This window comes from Rhinatrema bivittatum, chromosome 2 (assembly GCF_901001135.1).
Source record: "Rhinatrema bivittatum chromosome 2, aRhiBiv1.1, whole genome shotgun sequence".
In the NCBI taxonomy this organism is placed as follows: Eukaryota; Metazoa; Chordata; class Amphibia; order Gymnophiona; family Rhinatrematidae; genus Rhinatrema; species Rhinatrema bivittatum.
The window spans coordinates 411,036,976-411,056,590 of NC_042616.1; the positions used below are offsets into that span (position 1 = coordinate 411,036,976).

The 19,615-nt window shown below is 49.4% G+C and overlaps 1 protein-coding gene across 5 annotated transcripts in view; it reads left to right on the forward strand.

The window, feature by feature from the left end:
* Positions 1–19,615, forward strand: part of GGA1 (golgi associated, gamma adaptin ear containing, ARF binding protein 1) — a 144,287-nt gene that overhangs the window by 5,372 nt on the left and 119,300 nt on the right. For all 5 annotated transcript variants that reach the window (XM_029590100.1, XM_029590097.1, XM_029590095.1 and 2 more), the window contains exon 2: positions 8,562–8,647. The gene's annotated coding sequence lies outside the window, so the exon portion shown is untranslated. The remainder of the gene's footprint in view (positions 1–8,561; positions 8,648–19,615) is intronic.

Below are 19,615 nucleotides of genomic sequence, written 5' to 3' on the forward strand. Positions count from 1 at the left end.
TGTTGGGAATTATTAGAAAGGGAATGGTGAATAAAACGGAAAATGTCATAATGCCTCTGTATCGCTCCATGGTGAGACCGCACCTTGAATACTGTGTACAATTCTGGTCGCCGCATCTCAAAAAAGATATAATTGCAATGGAGAAGGTACAGAGAAGGGCTACCAAAATGATAAGGGGAATGGAACAACTCTCCTATGAGGAAAGATTAAAGAGGTTAGGACTTTTCAGCTTGGAGAAGAGACGACTGAGGGGGGATATGATAGAGGTGTTTAAAATCATGAGAGATCTAGAACGGGTAGATGTGAATCGGTTATTTACTCTTTCGGATAGTAGAAAGACTAGGGGGCACTCCATGAAGTTAGCATGGGGCACATTTAAAACTAATCAGAGAAAGTTCTTTTTTACTCAACGCACAATTAGACTCTGGAATTTGTTGCCGGAGGATGTGGTTAGTGCAGTTAATATAGCTGTGTTAAAAAAGGATTGGATAGTTCTTGGAGGAGAAGTCCATTACCTGCTATTACGTTCACTAGAGAATAGCCACTGCCATTAGCAATGGTTACTGGAATAGACTTAGTTTTTGGGTACTTTGCCAGGTTCTTATGGCCGGATTGGCCACTGTTGGAAACAGGATACTGGGCTTGATGGACCCTTGGTCTGACCCAGTATGGCATTTTCCTTATGTTTCTTATATACCGGTATATTCAGATCCTTCAGCCTCTCCTCATAGAGTCTTCCAATACAGACCCCCACACCATTTTGGTCGCCCTTCTCTGGATCGCCTCCATCCTGTCTCTCCCTTTTGAGCTACGGGCTCCAGAACTGAATACAGTACTCCAGCTGAGGCCTCACCAAGGACCTGTATAAGGGCATTATCATCTCCTTTTTCTTACTGATTATTCATCTGCTTTGAGCAAGTCTTGCAGACTGCAGCTCACAGACCAGTCTTGCAGACTGCAGCTCACAGACCATTCCCAGCCAGCTTGAGAGAGTTTGAGGTCTTCTACTAAGACAAAGTGCACCATCCCACTATGTAAACTTGGTCCACACTTATCCTAAACAACTTGTGGTTAATGGTACAAAAGGAGCTTCCACCCAGCATTGAATCAAGGGGTGTGAAGACTTTTATACAGCAAAATGTTTTGGTTTTTGATTCTTAATTACTTTTGGAATATTTCTGTACCTGCAGATTTCCAACTTTTGAGGATTTTTCTACCACCTTCACCAATTTGTGCAAGCATTGGGGTGGGCTGGTTCTCACTTTCATCTACTACCCATTCAGGTACTTCAAACTCTTGCAAACATTGGATCTGTTGACAAAGATCCTCTGCTGTCTTTGAGAGAAGGAAGTCATCTCAGCTTACATCTCTCCAACTAAAACCTTATGCTAGAATGAAGTACCTTACAGTGCGTTATAAAAAATCACACCCTTGTACATTTTTTCACATTCTGCTGTCCAAAAAACAGACATCAAAATACATTAAAGGAGTTTTTCACTAACTACGCTGCACTTTCATCACGAAAGTGACAGAGGCTAAAGAGGGTATGTATGACTCGAGATGGGAGTAGGAAGGAAAGAAATAAGATCTGGAAGGTTAAGTGAGAAATGCTCAAAGTTTGTGTAGAAATTGAAGGCTTTATTGGGAGAGTTTTGCCTGTATATTGCTACCACAGAGATGTGATAGAGGTTACCTTAGAGATGGAACCTGAAACTGTAATGTGCTTTGAGGTTATTCCCAGGACTCCAGTATAGTGGGAGGAGAGCTAGACAGATTTAGTGGCAATCATTCATAAGACTGCAGTTAAGGGGTGGAAGGGGGTGTGGTGCTGGTGGAAGAATTCTGGTTCCCTGTACGTACCAGGATCAGTCCAGACGGTGGGTTATGTCCCCCGTCCAGCAGATGGAGTCAGAACACAAACTCTGGGGGAGGTGCTATATAAGACAACCTCCCTTGTCCTCAATACTCAGTATCTTTCTGACTCCAGCAGATGGTAGCAGGGGACCCGCAGTTCCCCAGCACAGTAGCTTAGTGGTTTCTAGGCTTGTACTCTGTCTCTTTTCTTGGAGGGATCAAGTTTAAAAAAAAAAAAAAAGCAGCAGTTTGCTTGTCAAGTTAGATCAGTTTGGGAGAGTCCCCTGTTCGGGCTCTCCTCCCCTCCCCGGGGCACTTGCTGACAGGCCTGTTCCTGTGTTTTTCCCTCTGTCTTTACTAATCCTGCTGTCCGGGGGTAAGTTTGTTTCTTCTTTTTTTCCAGGTTTACCTCCCTCCTTGCGCCTGACCGCCGGGGTGCACGTTAGAGGCTCTAACCTCTCTCCCCCCCCCCCCCCCCCCTCAGATCGCCGACCTGCGGCCCTGCGACGTGACATTCCCCGGGGCCGCTCTCTGCCGGGACGTCCGATTCCCCGACGGTCCTTTCTTGCCAGGTCGGTGGGGTTTATGGGCGGTCCGTTTTTGAGGCTTGGCCTCCAGGCGCCGAAGAAAAAGCCCGCGCTTTCCGCTCCCCCCACCCCCGCTCTCAGGATGCCGCGGTCGGCGGCCTGCACTGCATGCGGACGACTTGGGGGGCCGGCTTTCACGGGGAGGGGCTATGCACGAGCTGCCTCCCCGGTGGGGAAGGCTGCTCGCAGTAGGGGGACGCCGCCGGAGCCCGCGGACAGGACCGCGCTTCTCGTCAGCGGCAAGCCCCATTCCTGCTGAGAGCGGGAACGGCGGCCATCTTGTTTTCTGACGTCGAGGATGCCGACTCTCAGGGGGAGGACCCGGAGGCTCCGATACGGCGCTGCCACCCATTTTGGCTCCGTTTTGAGTCGGAGCCACGTTCTTGCACGGGGGAGGCTCCAGCTTGGCCCCCCCCCCCCAGGGGGTTCCAGCGTTTTCACCTGAATTTGTGGTTTTGATGCATAATGCCTTCCTGCAGCGCATGGCCTAGCCTCTGGATGTCCGCCCCAGGACCCCCCACCTCCCAAGTTGGCACGCACGGCCCCACTCCCGGGAGGGGACCACTCCCAGGGCAGTGCCCAGCGGGGCGGAAGGTTGCCAGATCCAGTCCGGGATCCACCCGAGGCAACCCGGAGGTATCCCATCTTAGGGGCCCAGATGGAAGGTGATGACCCTCGGGTCCTCCGCATCTTCCAGCAGGATGAGCTGGATGGCCTAATCCCGCATATTCTACAGGAAATGGACATCGATGTCCCCCCGGGGGCCTGATCCCAAGGTGAAGAAGGGAGACCCTCTCCTGGCGGGTTGCGACCGCTGGCTAGGGCCTTCCCTACACATTCCACGTTTTTGCAGTTAATTCCAGAGAGTGGGATTCCCCTGAGGCCACCTTAAAGGTCAGAGCAGAGCGATGGAAAAGCTCTCTCCCCTCCCGGAGGGAGTTCCTCATGCTGCTCAAGGTTCCGGCGGTGGACTCCGCGGTCACTAAGTGTAACCACCATTCCGTTCACAGGGGGCACGGCGCTGAAGGATATCCAGGACAGAAAGTTGGAGGTTTACCTCAAAAGGATCTTTGAGGTGTCAGTGCTAGGGGTCCGTGCGGCCATCTGCAGCTCACTGGCGCAAAGGGCAGGGCTTCGCTGGGTCCAACAGCTTCTCACCTCCCAGGATCTGCCAGCAGCGGAGGCCCAACAGGCAGACAGGCTGGAGGCTACGAGCGCCTACGGAGCAGATGCTCTATATGATCTTCTCAAGGTCCTTTCCCGGTCTTATTGTGGCGGCGGGTCTCAGCCAGTCGTCTCCTGTGGCTTCGCAACTGGTCGGTGGATACCTCTTCCAAGTCTCGCCTGGGGTCGCTCCCGTTCAAAGGCAAGTTTCTTTTCGGGAGGATCTGGACCAGATCATCAAGTCTCTCGGAGAAAATGCTGTTCACAGACTCCCGGAGGATCGTTCTCGTTCTTTGAAATCCTTCAGTTCCTCCAGAAACCGGTTTTGGACTCGGCGTCGGTTTCAGAATACCAGGCAACAGACTCCACGTACACCGTCCTCCCGCTCGCACACCTGGAACCGGTCCCTTTCGAGGGCGCCGACCTGGCAGGGATGGGCTGGGACATAGCGCTTCCTCAAAACCAGCCCAATGATGCCAGGCCGACCCACGCGGTGTTCCCCAGGATAGGGGGCTGGATTGCGCTCTTCTACGAGGAGTGGGTCCACGTAACGTCGGATCAGTGGGTCTTGGATATTCTAAAACGCGGCTATGCCTTGGATTTTGTCCGCGCCCCCAGGGACAGGTTCATCTTCTCTCCATGCGGATCCCTATACAAACAACGATCAGGTTCGTCTTTTCTCTGCACTCTCTTCGCCCACAGCTTGGGATTATTTACAGATCCTGGGAACACATTGGCCTCCACTATCGATCTGGTTTCCGTGGGCTTTTGGCGCATTTGCGTCCTCTCCAGAAAGCTCTTCTCTCCCGCTGGAAGCCGGTGTCGCGGGATTTTCGGGTTGTCCTTCCGATCCCACAGGCAGCACAGACCAGCATCCTCTGGTGGCTGAACCCTCGTCACTTGGCCCGGGGTGACTCCCTGGAAATGCTGGACTGGGTGGTGGTCACCACGGATGCCAGCCTCTTGGGCTGGGGAGCGGTGTGTCAGTCGAGTACGACACAGGGTCTGTGGACGCAGGAGCAAGCACAATGGCCAATAAACAGTCTGGAGACCAGAGCGGTCCGCTTAGCATTGAAGGCTTTCCTCCCCCTGGTCTGCCATCGGGCGGTCAGAATCCTCTCGGACAACGCGACCACGGTAGCATACATAAATCGCCAGGAAGGCACGAGGAGCCATCAGGTATCCCTAGAAGCGGACAAGCTGATGCAATGGGCGGAGCGCCACTTGCTTCGCCTTGCGGCCTCACACATTGCGGGAGTGGACAACGTTCAGGTGGATTTCCTAAGTCGACAACACGTAGACCCCAGAGAATGGGAACTCTCGGAAGACGTGATGCGTCTGATCGTCCGACGTTGGAGGCCCCCCCGGATGGACCTCATGGCCACCGCCGGCAATGTGAAGGCTCCTCGCTTCTTCAGCCGCAGAAGGGAGCGCGGAGCAGAGGGAGTCGACGCGCTGGTGTTACGTGGCCCCGACGGATTCTCTTATATGTCTTCCCTCCGTGGCCTCTGGTGGGCAAGGTAATCCGAAAAATAGAGGGTCACCAGGGACCAGTGATTCTGGTCGCGCTGGAGTGGCCTCGACGGCCGTGGTTCACAGATCTGCTCAACCTCGTGGAGGTGGGCCCCCTCCACCTAAGTCACCTCCCACACTTACTCAGGCAAGGACCAATATTTTTCGAGGAGGGCAGATCGCTTCTGTCTTGCGGCTTGGCTTTTGAGAGGCACAAGTTAGATGTCATGGGTACCCTGAGGCGGTGATATCGACTCTGCGAGCTCGTAAGACATCCACTTCCGTGGCTTATATTCGCGTGTGGAAGGTTTTCGAGACATGGTGCGTGTCACATTCCATTCAGCCAACCCACGTCTCGGTTGTGCAGATTCTCTCATTCCTGCTGGCTGGTCTAGATAAGGGGCTGGCTTATAACTCTTTGCGAGTTCAAGTTGCGGCCTTGGGCGCCTTTCTTCGCCACGGGAATGAGTCTCTGCTCTCCTCCCATCCGGATATACTCCGTTTCCTCAGGGGGGTTAAGCACTTGAAGCCGCTGGTACGGCCTCCTTGTTCTTCTTGGAACCTCAACCTCGTGCTGCGCGTCCTCGGCGGACCTCCCTTTGAGCCTCCTCGTTCCGCTACGCTTAAGGATCTCACACTTAAGACGATCTTCCTGGTAGCGATTAGTTCGGCGCGTCGCATTTCCGAATTTCAAGCGTTATCCTGCAGGGAGCCATATCTCCATTTCACCGACGAGGGGTTCATGTTACGCACAGTTCCTTTCTTCCTTCCCAAGGTTGTTTCACATCGGCAAGCTCGATGTGAAGCGCTGTCTGATGCAGTAGCTGGAGATCACCAATGAGTTCCGGCTTTCCGATCACCTGTTCGTTCTTTGGTCGGGACCTAAGAAAGGATGTATGGCCTCCAAACCAACTATCGCCCGGTGGCTGAAGGAAGCAATCGTTGCCGCTTACGTTGGGGCGGGACGGACCCCGCCGCCTGGACTCAACGCTTATTCCATTCGTTCTCAGGCTACGTCGTGGGCGGAGAGTCATTCGGTATCCTCTTATAATCTAGTAACAAGAGATTTGCAGGGCGGCCACTTGGAAAGCGCTCCATACCTTCGCGAGGCACTATTGGCTCGATGTTCGGGCACCATCTTTCGGTTCTTTTGGGGATGGGGTCATCAGAGCAGGGCTGCCTACGGCCCACCCATCATAGGGACGCTTTGGTACATCCCACCATCTGGACTGATCCTGGTACGTATAGGGAAAAGAAAATTATTCCTCACCTGCTAATTTTCGTTCCTGTAGTACCAAGGATCAGTCCAGACGCCCTCCCTGTTTCTTGGGGGTTTTTTGTGGGAAGCCTCTGCTCGACTCTAATCTCCTACTCTTTTCTGGCCGTTCTGTTTGCAAGTTCCAGTTGGAGTTTTTCTTATTCAGTTAAGTACATTTTGCAGTTGGTGGCCTAAGTTTGCCTCCTGTGTGTTTACTTACTTGATCCCTCCGTCTCTTCTCTTGTTTCTCTGGGCTTTGCTAGTCTAGTTACTGAGTATTGAGACAAGGGAGGTGGTCTTATATAGCACCCCCCCAACAAGTTTGTGTTCTGACTCCATTTGCTGGATGGGGGACATAACCCACGGTCTGGACTGATCCTTGGTACTACAGGAACGAAAATTAGCAGGCGACGAATAATTTCTTATGTCAACTGGACACCCCTGCTGAAGCTGGTAGGGAGATCCTAGATTCACAGGAAACTAGTAACAGAATCCAATTAGAAGGTACTATCAACCAGGGACTCTCAAACTGGGAAAATGTTTCTGAAGATGTATTGGATGGGTCACATCACCTGTGTCATTCAAGAACAGAACAGAACTGGGCCATATGAAGGCGAAGGTTTTGAACTTTAGAAGAAACACCTCTGTAAATGTGAATATTCTGGATTGGGGGAGGGCCTTGGCAGAGAATGGAATAGACCAAGGCAGTTAACCTTTTGAGAACAAGATCATTATGTCTTTTGAAAGAAGGGGTTGAAAAGGTAGGATAAAAGGATGAGCATTTAGGAGGTGTTAGGTACTGATGTGGACTGGGATCTTGGCTTGATCATATTTGATGATGGCCTCCAAGTTGCAAACTATGCAACATGGCAGTGGGACAGGGGTGTATAGAATCTGTCACATTGTTTGTGCAGCTGGTCCAGGGTGGTTGCTGGACAAAATGGTACCGCAGGGAAAGGTTGCTATCCGTAGCCCCCAAAACAGGTGATATGGTGCCTAGGGTGGGGTCTCTGCTCGTCTACCGCTTGCAGTGGCCCTGCACATGCTGGTTGTGTTATAATTTGCTGCCACGAGCAGAGTTTTAATGGTTCAGGTACTTGACGTGGTAAGATCACAGGAGAAATGGCAGAATTGCCAACTTCCAAATCGTTGGAGGGCACACTTGAGTTTATCTGCTTTTTAAGTTGGTGGCTTTCCACATATAATCTGAGATTTCGCCTATTGGACAGTATAAATGCTTAGAGAAGAATTGTTTTGTTTTATTTTAAGGGCTGACTCAATGTTCCTTGTGATTGGAAATGTAGTTGGCAGCTTTAAACTGGGCAGGAGGAGAAAGCCAGGAATGGAAGACACAGTCTTCAGTATTGGGCTAGCCCGGTGGGTCAGTGGCAAGGAGAGGACCTGAGTTGGATTCTGGCCAGCGCTGGGGATTCTGCAGAAGCTGTGTCGGTCATCATATAGCAGTGACAATTGATTGGCCAGATTCTGGGCCCATGCTGGAGGGAGTTGCGGTGTTTGGCTCCCAACTGAGGGTTGTTGATGCAGTGACAGAGCAGGATATAAAACAGGGAAAATTCCACCCCTCCATCTCCAGGTAGTTACAAATGAAGGCTCAATACTTTGGTCCTTGTTTCCGATTTCAGCTATAAGTATAAGGCAGCAGGAAAATTATGGTGAGCCATGCCCCCCGCCCCCCCAAAAGATCTCATGATGACATAAGACTAAAGTTCAGAAACAGAAGACCGTAGGATTTGATGAATACATAACTGCTAGTGAAATACCTGCCTGAGCCGGGTGCTGTGAAATCTGATATCCTGGGCTAAGTTCTTGTTCTTGGCGAGAGTCCCAGGTTGCAGGTGCTATCGTGCAGTGAGGTTTCTTGGCTTCTCCTTGCCTGCTTTCCTTTCACTAGCATATGACTGGTAGGTGAACAGGTGAGATCTCTTGAAAGACTTCAAGGCTTGCAATCTTTTATGTTATCAAAATGTTTTCTTTCCCTGTAGGAATTTATAAAGTATGTGCTAGTGGGATCTGCTGCAAAAACATTGCTGTCTCATGTCCTCTGAGCAGCCATGTCACCATCATGGACCAATTTGCATGTTAAATGGTTTGGGAAGCACTGTATTTTTTTCTTATTCTGTGGCTCCATAGCTGTTTGGCTAAAAGTTTCTATTTTGTTTTTCCAGACAGAGCCACAAAATCCCCTCAATAAAGATATAGACTGGGAAGGCGTACAAGCGTTCTGTGAGCAGCTGAACCAAGAACTTGAAGGGTATGTTAACTCGGCCAGTGCTCCTCACTCCTAACTTGCAGCACCTTCAGTTTCTGGGACCTCATACACAGAGCTCTTGATCTGCAGCAATCCCCTACTATTTCATTACTGGGACCCACACATACAGCTCTGCCAGTGGTCCTCACTCATAATCTGTTAGCACCTCCTGCTATTCCAGTACTGAGACCCCACGCACAGCTCTTCCAATATACCTTGATGCTAACCTGCAGCGTCCCTTGCTATTCCAATACAGGTATCCCCATACACAGCTGTGCCAATGCTTCTCATGCCTGATCTGCAGAGCCCCCTGTTCTTCCAGCACTGAGACCCATACACACAGCCCTGCCAATGCTTTTGACGCCTGACATGCAGCATCCCCTTTTATTCCAGTACTGAGACTTCCCACATAGCTGTGCAAATACATTTCAGTCCTGACCTGCAGCATCCCCATCTCTTCCAGTCATCAGGATTACCAGCTGCGCATAAGCTGTGCCATGCTAAACAGGTATAAACATGCATCACTTTTCTTTATTAGAATACATGACATTTCAGCAAAGCATAGGGTAGTGATAAGAATTTTAATGTTGGAAAACGTATAAATTTGTGTTATATTTGAGCTGCAGGGGATCTTAGTGAGAGTCTAGTATTGCAGAATGCAAGTAGAAGGGAGTTGGTTCTGCTTAACATTGCAAAAATAAATAAATATGAACTGAGAAATCATGGCATACTGCTTTAAATCCTATTCAAAATTGGGATGTTTGACCATGAGCTGGATGTTATTAGCCATCTGTTGTGTTAGCAAAATCCCAGAAAATAAGGAGAGAACTAGTGTCAATAGGAATATACACGTCATTTTTCCCTGCAGGGAGGGCACAGGGCAATGCACCAGAAAGTGGCGCACAGCGAGGAGGAGGGGCAGAGCACAGGATGTACAGCTTGAGCTGTCACTAGCAGGTTTTGGGAGCAATTTTTGAGAGCTATGCCCATCTCTTTCAAAACGTTCCCCACCCATCAAAATCATGAGCCAGTGCTTTTTGCTGTGTTCGACTGGGTTTGATTGGGTAAGGCATCATGCATAGATTAACTCCGGTAGTGGAGAGTGGGGAGAGGGTGAAATACTTGCATAAAAAGCAGAGATAAATCTCTACAGGTTCTTTTCCCTAGGCAATAATGAAAGCAGCATTTCCTAGCGTGTAGCAGATGGATTCAGGACCAATAGGTACAGTGTACTCCTGATAACAGTTGGAGATGGATCAGATTTCAATCTGACGTCAGCCCCTAGTACATATACCCCTGCAGGAAGTGCAGATCTTCAGTATTTTCAGTCTCCATAGCAGTTAGGGACTATCTGCACGCTCTCGCAGCATTAGAACCAATTCAAGAAGAAAACCCAAATTTGAAGACGAAACCTACCTCTGAAGACTAACCCCACTCCCCTGCGGTGATACCCTCTGGTCCCTCCCCCAGTTGAGATTTCCCGATGTGATTTCCGTGGTCCCTCGGAGGTGAGCCTCGGTCCGGCGGCCGAATCACGGCAAGGACCTAGCCCCCGATCCCGGGTGCGGCTGAGAAGCAGCGGGTGCCCCCTGGAGCGTGGCAGTGAAGGTATTTGCCCTCTCCCCTCACAGCCGGAGACCGCCTGGAACGAAACCGGGAAGCGCCGAAGACAAGGTAAGGTAGAAATCTTCAGCGTCGACTCCGGTCTCCGAGATTCGAGGAGTCGCACAGGTCGCCGGCCAGGACCAGTGCCGCCGGGTTGATCCGCCCTAGCAGGGCCAGGCCCCAGGTAGATCCAAGGGTCTACCCACGTGGAGACCCTCCGAGGTAGTCGCCATATTGCCCGTGTGGTCGCCGTCGCCATCTTGGCCCTATTTGCTGCTCCGCTCGTAGCCTTGGGCCGGGCGCACAAGTTTACTTAGGCGCACAAATTACATGTGCGCATAAACTTACACGCACATATTCCTTGTGCGCGTAAGTTACACGCACAAGGGCCACGTGCACAAGATATACGCGCACCGCGCGCCTACCGGGCTAAGCGCATAACCACGACTTGGGCGTACAACTGCGCACACAACCCACACGCACATCTAGATGCGCCGGAGTGCATAAGGGTTTACGCGCCGACAACCATGGCACCACCAGAAACAGAGATAAAGGCTCAAGGTCTCTGCCCAGCATGCCATATCAGAGCCGCACAAAGCGAGGAGGCCAGCGCTCAGTGCGAGGAGGCTCTGGGAGATCCAGCCCAGGGCCCGTCCCACTCAGGGCCAAGTAATAGCTCCTCAGTGGGCACCCCGGACCTTGCAAATCCCAGCGGAACACCCCCACAAACGGGGACCCCCAGGGACCTGGGGGTCCCCGTTGGATCCAGCGTCTATCTCATGGGTGGAGTTCTTCAAAGGGCTACACACCTTTGTTCACATGCAAACGGAACCCCTGGCTGACCAGCCACATCCTCCGCCAGAGGACCTTTATGCCCCGGGCTCCTCGAGGCCTAGACAAAGGTTTCCACCGCCCAGGAGCCCCACTTATGGGGACACGGACAACTCTGAAGAGGAAGCAGAGCCCCTAGAAGAGGGGGAACTCCCCCCGGGGACAGAGCCTCACCGAACCATGAGATGCTTTTTCACCAAGGACAAACTCCCTGACCTGGTCACCCACAGCCTGAGGGTGACCAGCCTGAGGGAGCTCGCAGCCTGAGGGAGCTCGCTATTCCGGGCCCAGATGCTTCGGGGGGCCCCAAGCCGAATCCCCTACTGGAGGGCCTCCGCCAGACCTCTCGCCATTTCCTACTGTTACAAGCCGTCCAGCAGTTAATTGACCTGGAATGGAGCACTCCAGAGTCCACATTCAGGGGGGGACGAGCTATGGCAGCCATGTACCCCCTGGACCCGGCGGCCAAAGATCTTCTCACATGCCCAAGAGTTGATGCCATGGTCTGCGCGGCCTCGAAGCGCACTACTATCCCAGTGGAGGGAGGAGCAGCGCTCAAAGATGCACATGACCGGCATCTGGAATCCATCCTTAAACAGTCCTTTGACGTAGCCGCTATGTCCCTACAAATAGCTGCCTGCTGCACCGTAGTGACACGTGCCTGCTTATCTCAGACCAGGAGCAACACCCCTGGAGAAGTCATGGAACCAGCAGTGTCATTCCTTGCGGATGCTGCTTCCGATCTGGTGCGCACAGCAGCCAGAAGAGTGTCATCGGCGGTGGTTGCCAGGAAGCAACTCTGGCTCCGAAGCTGATCAGCTGACACATCTTCCAAAACTCGCCTCACAAGGATGCCCTTCAAAGGATCCCTCCTGTTTGGCAGCGAGCTAGAGAAACTGGCCAACAAATGGGATGAGTCCCCATTGCCGCGCCTACCGGAGGACAGGATGAAGAGGAACCAGCGACCCTTCCCCTGGCCCTCCAAGGGCAGAAGTTCACAGCGCTTCAATCCATACAGAAACAATTATCAAGCGCCCCGCCCTATAGGCAGGAACCAGTCCTTTCGGACCAAGCACAACAAGAGGGGAACCAGCTCAGGTACAGGCCCCAGCCATACCCCACAATGAGATTCAGCCGACCCGTCCAAGGGAAGAAGCCATAGGGGGCAGACCAGCCCTATTCTACCACAGATGGGTCGAGAGAACTTCGGACAAGTGGGTCCTAGCCATCATTCGGGAGGGTTACTATCTGGATTTTCTACGAACCCCTCCAGACAAGTTCGTGGAGTCCCCCTGCCACGACCTCGCCAAGAGGGTAGCAGTGGAAGCTACACTAACCAGACTACTGGCCCTCAAGGCCATAACCCCAGTGCCTCCACAAGAAATAATACTGGGCATTATTCCATTTATTTTATCGTCCCCAAGAAAGAGGGGACGTTAAGGCCCATCCTGGACCTCAAGTCGGTCAACCGCCACCTGAGGATTCCCCGCTTCCGCTTGGAAACCCTACGCTCCGTAATAAGGTCAATACAACCAGGAGAGTTTCTCACATCCGTGGATCTTTCGAAGGCCTACCTACACATCCCAATTCATCAAGAACACCAGCGCTATCTACGCGTCAAAATCCTGGACCGTTACTACCAGTTCCGGGCACTACCCTTCGGATTAGCCACAGCACCCCGGACATTCACCAAGATCATAGTGGTGGTGGCGGTGGCAACATTGAGGAAGGAAGGAATCCTCGTACATCCTTACCTAGATGATTGGCTGATCAGGGCGAAATCCCCAGAGGAAAGCCGCCAAGCAACCAACAGAATCAAAACTCTACAAACAAAAGTTGTCTGCAGCCCTCACAGTCTCTAGAGTACCTAGGAGTCCGATTCGACACCAAAGAAGACAAGGTCAGCCTGACTCCCACAAGGAGATCAAAACTGTGGAACCGGTTACAAAGCCTGTTGAGCGAACCTCGCCCCACAGCATGGGATTACCTACAAGTCCTCGGTCTGATGGCATCCACACTGGAAGTAGTACCATGGGCGCGAGCTCACATGAGACCCCTGAAGCGCTCACTTCTATCACAATGGAATCCGCTGTCTCAGAACTACGCCGTACGTCTATCACTCCCGGGCAGGGTTCAGACCCAGCTACGGTGGTGGCTACTGGTCAGCCACCTGAGCCAGGGATCAAGACTATCCTCCCCAACCTGCGCCCTGCTCCCCACAGACACCAGCCTACGAGGATGGGGAGCTCTCTGCGAGGAATTAACTGCCCAAGGGCAGTGGAACGCAGAAGAGTCGGGATGGAACATCAACCGCCTAGAAGCCTGGGCAGTCAGACTAGCCTGCCTACGCTTCGCCCACAGACTCCGAGGAAAAAGCGGTCAGAGTAATGTCAGACAACGTCACAACAGTGGCTTACATCAACCAGCAGGGGGGAACCAGCAGCCAACAGGTATCTCTGGAAATAGACCCCCCTGATGGCTTGGGCGGAAGTAAACCTCCAAGAGATCTCGGCCGTCCACATCGCCGGGAAAGACAACATCACGGCGGACTATCTCAGCAGGGAAAGTCTAGACCCAGGAGAATGGAAGCTGTCGTCCACAGCGTTCCAAATGATAGTGAACCGGTGGGGACACCAGATATGGACCTTCTGACAAACCGGTCCAACACCCAAGTACCCAGGTACTTCAGCCGCAGGCGGGAAACTCAGTCCCAGGGGATCGATGACCTGGTACAGACCTGGCCACAGGGGACCCTATTATATGCTTTCCCACCGTGGCCCCTACTGGGCGCAATCATTCACAAGATACAGCTGCACAGGGGACTAGTTCTGGTGGCCCCGGACTGGCCAAGAAGACCGTGGTATGCCGACATGAGAAGACTACTGGCAGGGAACCCCCTACCACTGCCTCCACACAGAGACCTGCTCCAACAAGGACTGATCCTTCGTGAGGATCCAGCTCAATTCTCTCTTACGGCCTGGCCATTGAGAGGGCTCGCCTGAGAGAGCGGATACTCCGGGGGCTGTAATCAACACCCTGCTCCGAGCACGCAAGTTCTCCACATCTCTAACGTACATAAGGATTTGGAGAGTTTTTTAAGCCTGGTGCGAAGACGACATCAAGCCACGCTCAACTAAAGTTCCCGTGATCCTGGAATTCTTACAGAACGGACTACAGAAGGGGCTGTCCCTCAACTCTATCAAGGTACAGGTGGCCGCATTGTCATACTACGGCCCCAAGAGCGGGGCGACAGCATAGCTTCTCACCTGGACGTGTCACATTTCCTGAAAGGAGTCAAACACATCCGCCCACCACTAAAGTGGCTGGTACCTCTGTGGAATCTCAACCTGGTCCTGGATTTCCTAGCAGGAACCTCCTTCAGACCCATCCGAGGTCTGTCCCTCCGTCTGTTAACTTTAAAGACAGCCTTTCTGCTGGTAGTTTGCTCAGCCCGCCGCATCTCAGAACTACAAGCACTGTCCTGCCGTGAGCTGTTCCTCAGGCTCACCCCGGGATCCATCCAGCTACGCACGGTCCCTTCGTTTCTTCCCAAGGTGGTATCACACTTCCATCTTAACCAAACCATCTCGCTACCATCGCCGGATGACTTGAAGAATTCGGAAAGAAGCTCGTAGTCTACGCCACCTCAATATAGGCAGACTCCTGTCCAGATACCTGGAAATGTCGGAACCCGTACGAAAAACCGGACCACCTTTTCGTCCTTCACAGCGGGAAGAGACAAGGGGAAGCGGCCTCGTGGGCAACCATAACCTGCTGGATCAAGGAAGTCATCAAGGCGGCCTACGTAGAAGCAGGCAAGCCTCCGCCTCTACAGGTCAAAGCCCATTCTACCAGAGCCCAGGCAGTATTCTGGGCAGAAACTAGAATGCTGTCACCCGCCGAGATCTGCAGGGCGGCGACATGGTCCTCTATCCACACCTTCTCCAGATTCTACCGTCTGGATGTTCAGGCTCGGGAGGACACGGCATTTGCAAGGGCAGTACTAAGTGGGTCACGGGCAGCCTCCCACCCGGTTTGGGAGTAGCTTTTATACATCCCATTGGTCCTGAGTCCATCTGCTACACGCTAGGAAATGAAGAAATTACATACCTGATCATTTCGTTTTCCTTAGTGTAGACAGATGGACTCAGCATCCCACCCTTGTCTGCTGTTACGCATGGAATTTGGAATGATTCAAGGGTAAGCCATATTTTCATTCACCTAGGGCACCCACCCTACCAGGTGTCGACGCCTTCCGGTTGAGTACACTGGCGGTCTCCAGCTATAGTCATTCCAACCAGTTCAAGTTAATCAAGTTATAAAGTTTAACCAAGTTATAAAGTTAATCCAATTAGTCAGTCACACATATATCCACAATGCTTTTCGAGGAGAATACTGAAGAGCTGCACTTCTGCAGGGGTATATGTACTAGGGGCTGACGTCAGATTGAAATCTGATCCGTCTCCAACTGCTATCAGGATACACTGTACCCATTGGTCCTGAGTCCATCTGTCTACACTAAGGAAAACAAAATTATCAGGTAAGTAATTTCTCCAATGCATGCATGTCTTTCCTTTGATCATTGATGTAAAGTGCATGGGTAGAAAGTATCTATGATACCAAGTAAGGCAGGTGTATCTTAAGGCAGCGGTTCTCAACCGATGTGTCGCCAAGCACACGCAGCTGTGTCGCCACACTTCCCGGTCCCCTGCTGCCCCAGCTGCTCCCCCTGCCCTAACGAGATAGAAACTTATCTTTCACCCGGGCTTAAAATGCTGATAGCCGGGCGGAACACGGCAGGAGAGCTGGAGTCAGCGGCACCAGCATGCTCTCTTCTTCTCTTTTTGATATGAGTTTTTAATTATTGGATATTCCATTCATCAGCTGTTTTGAAATAATCTGTTCTTTTTATTGTTATGGTCTTATTAGTATTGATTTTATATTTCTTGATTTGTTTTATGAGAACTGGTGATGTTTCTCTTTTTTTCCTTTGTTACACTGCATACAGTCTCTCTGGCTTGTTGCGGTTTCCAGTTCAGTTTTTGTCTGCAAGTTTCTATTTATGCTTTATGGTCTCTTTATTCTTAAATGAGGGTCTGCACATGTGACTGAGGTGAGGTATTCTGCTGGCATGTACTTTCTGTGTAGGCCTCTATAGTGGCCTGACTTGGTCCATTTTCCTAATAGGCGGAGTATTGGTGTCTTAAGGCCTGGTGTAATATTTTCAGTGTTGCCTTTTCTTAGGTAAGGTGGTTACTGTTTGAGTGCTAGAAATTGGTGCTGTTTTGATATGGGATGTTTATTATTTATGCAGTTTCTGTTCAGAGTGCTTATCTTTTCCTTGTGTCATTCTTAACAATAAAAATAATACTGGCCTTTATCTTTTATTTCCGCCATGAATTGTAATGAGCAGTGTATCACACATGTGAGTGTGGTCTATCAGGTGTGTCACAATGGGGAAAAGGTTGAGAATCACTGTCTTATAGTATGCTATGTAAAATCCCTGCTTTCCATGGGACGTATATATGGCCCCTTTTTTATTTTTGGAAGAGGTACTGGTAAGGGTGATATTGGCAGGTGATTTGAACCTGCTAGTAAGCCATTGATGGATATCTTGCATAGAAGGGAGGGTGATTTTAGTAAGGCCCAAGTTTAAACAAACAGCTCCTTAAAGATCTGGAACGTTTAGAAACATGGAGGGAGTCATACCCCAAAGAAGAGGACTTCAATTTCTTTTCTCACCCCAAAAGAGACAAATCCTAGAATATATTGTAAGGGCTATTTTAAAAGCAGTGCTTTACCAGTAAAAATGCAATTTTATAAAATTGCGTGCCTGATATGCAAGTATGTCCTGTTTGCACATAAAGTTTACTTGGACTGAGGAGTGGCGTTTCCAGTTGCGGGGTTGGGGGAGAGGTTTGGACTTGCCTGCATGCTTTTGTGTGTAAATTTTCCCAAAAAGGTTTTGTGCTCGCATACTAGCGGGTGTAACTGTGTGCAGATAAATTTGGTGAGAAAATTTTCAAAGCAGACTTGGCGTGTGTGTAAGTCCACTTTGAAAATTGGAACTTAATGAATTTGGGCTGTTATAAATTATTCCTTAAATGTTTTGATGCTTTAGAAACCCTTGCAGGATGTCTGTGCACCTGTGTTAAAAAAACAAACAAACCAAAAAAAAAATGAGACCGTTCGCCTTGGGAAGTCAAATATTTATTAATTGTAATTAATCCAAACTAAAGGTTAGACTGCCCGACTCTGGCTGAATTTCGCTTATCGGCTGCATCAGGGGCTATAAGACAACAATCATGATTTTTTAATAAGTAAAATTCAAATCATTTAAACAGGATATAGATTACATAAACATAAGATATAAAAAGCACGCTGATATATATATTACCACAAGTGAAAAGGAGGGGATAAATTCAGCACATGTAATTAATAGGGACACAGAAATAATTGTATGGAATAGTCAATTTAAATCACAGCAAATCAAAAAGGGTATTTAAATGACAAGTCTGTGTTTTTCCTCAATCATCCAGTTAGTATGAATCGATTTTATAAACTCTCACATTTTATATAAAGAAGGCACGCCTTGAGCGGCCCAATTGCACGAACAGGGGCCGCTTTCGCCCGTGCAGGCGTCCATCTTCGCGGGCAGCTGGAGGCAGGGGAGCCGCGGTCGTTCTCGCCAATGTCCGTCTCCGGAGGGGGGCTGCCAAAAAAGTAAGTCGCTTTACACTGCCAGTCCTCTCTCCCCTCCTGCCGAAGCAAGGCTGCTTTTCGCGCCTTGCTTCGGGAGGAGGGGAGAGAGGACTGGCAGTCCCGAGCGTAGGATTGCCTGTCCTCTCTCCCCTCTCTCTCTTGCAACTTTTTTTTTCGATTTTTTTGCTTCGGGAGGAGGGGAGAGGACTGGGGCTGCCCCGGAGACCAGCACCCATGGACGCGGCCAGGGCAGGTGAGCGGGGGCTGGGGGAAAGTTTGCCGCCTACCCTTACCCCTGCCTCTAACGCAGGGGTAAGGGTAGGCGGTAAGTTAGCAGGTTAAACGCGGGGCAAAACGGCAGGGTACAATAGCGATAGTCGGGACGCGCGTTACTGGATGGTAGGGAATAGCTAATTTGCTTGTTTACATGTAATATACATGCCGCATGCGGAAGGGTTTACCCGGGGATTTAAGGACACGGTAAGAGTAGGTTAAAGGGGATTGTGGATCGCAGGAAGGGCTAACGCGGCCGGAAAGTGAGTAGAAAGCGGGTTAGGAGCGGGGTAAACGCGGCCGCACTTTACTGGATTGACCTGTTAATTTGGAGGATTTCCTCAACAATGGAAACCTAGAGTTACCTATGTAGGTTTTTAAATTGTGTGTAAATCAACTAATGAGGATTGTTGTAAAGTTTAAATATATTTAAAGAAACTAGTGGATATATGTCTGCGTATCTTAAGTCACCTTACACTTTTGCTCAGAATTAACAGTGTGTGGTAACTTGTATGATCATATTGATATAGTTTTGAAACAAATTGCATATAGACTACTATAATTATCTTTAAAAAAATGTAACTCATTTTTCTACAGTCATATTCTCTCATTTAGAGTGATCTATAGAGAATCTCAAAAATGCTTTTGTGCAAAATTATATCGCAATAGGGAAATTTTTTGATTCAGATATAAGCCTGATGTCTTATAATGCTGTCAAAATTAATTTAACCATAGTTCACTTATTGTACCTCCAAATCTACTAAAATGCTATCAAATCGTTTGCACTAAAGCAAAACGTATTGAATACTATTAAAGTTGAACCTAGATTTACTTAACCAATTTAAAAAAAAAAAGTTTACAATTTTTTTCCGAAAATTTTTTTTATATATATATATTACTAACCAATTCACCCAAAGACATTTAGGAAAAAAGCAATTTACCAGCCACGCTAAACATTCAGTAAATGTTCACAATACGTCTTACATTTGTCTACATGTATTTGATTGCAATTTTTCTTTAACCAAAGATCTTTCTTTACATCAACATACACCAGAGTGTACTGCCGTTCAAAAGAAAAGAAATTGCATGGAGTCAGTTTATGGCTCTCTTTATACAAATGATATGTGTACGGCGTGAAAAATCCACTGATGTCATATTTTATTTATTGGCTGTCAATCGCTTAGATGGATGACGGTTGTTGTATAACTCAATATCACATATATTTAGTTTGTTTATAAATTTTTATATACTGTCATTTGGAGAATACCATCATAACGGTTTACATGATTAAATAGTTAGAAATAAAAAAATAAAAACAATTATAAAATACAATAATCGCATATGAAATAAGAAAATAGCATAAAAAGGTACATTAAAATAAATCAAAGGCAGTAAAAGTAATAAAGATAATCAACAAGGCAAAATAATCTAAAAATCGAGTTCAAATCAACTGTCCTGCACAGCTAATCAATTATTAGTCATAGGCATTTTCGTCATAGGCCTTGCAAAACAGCCATGTTTTTAAATCTTTTTTAAATGATTTTGGATTCTGCTGTAATC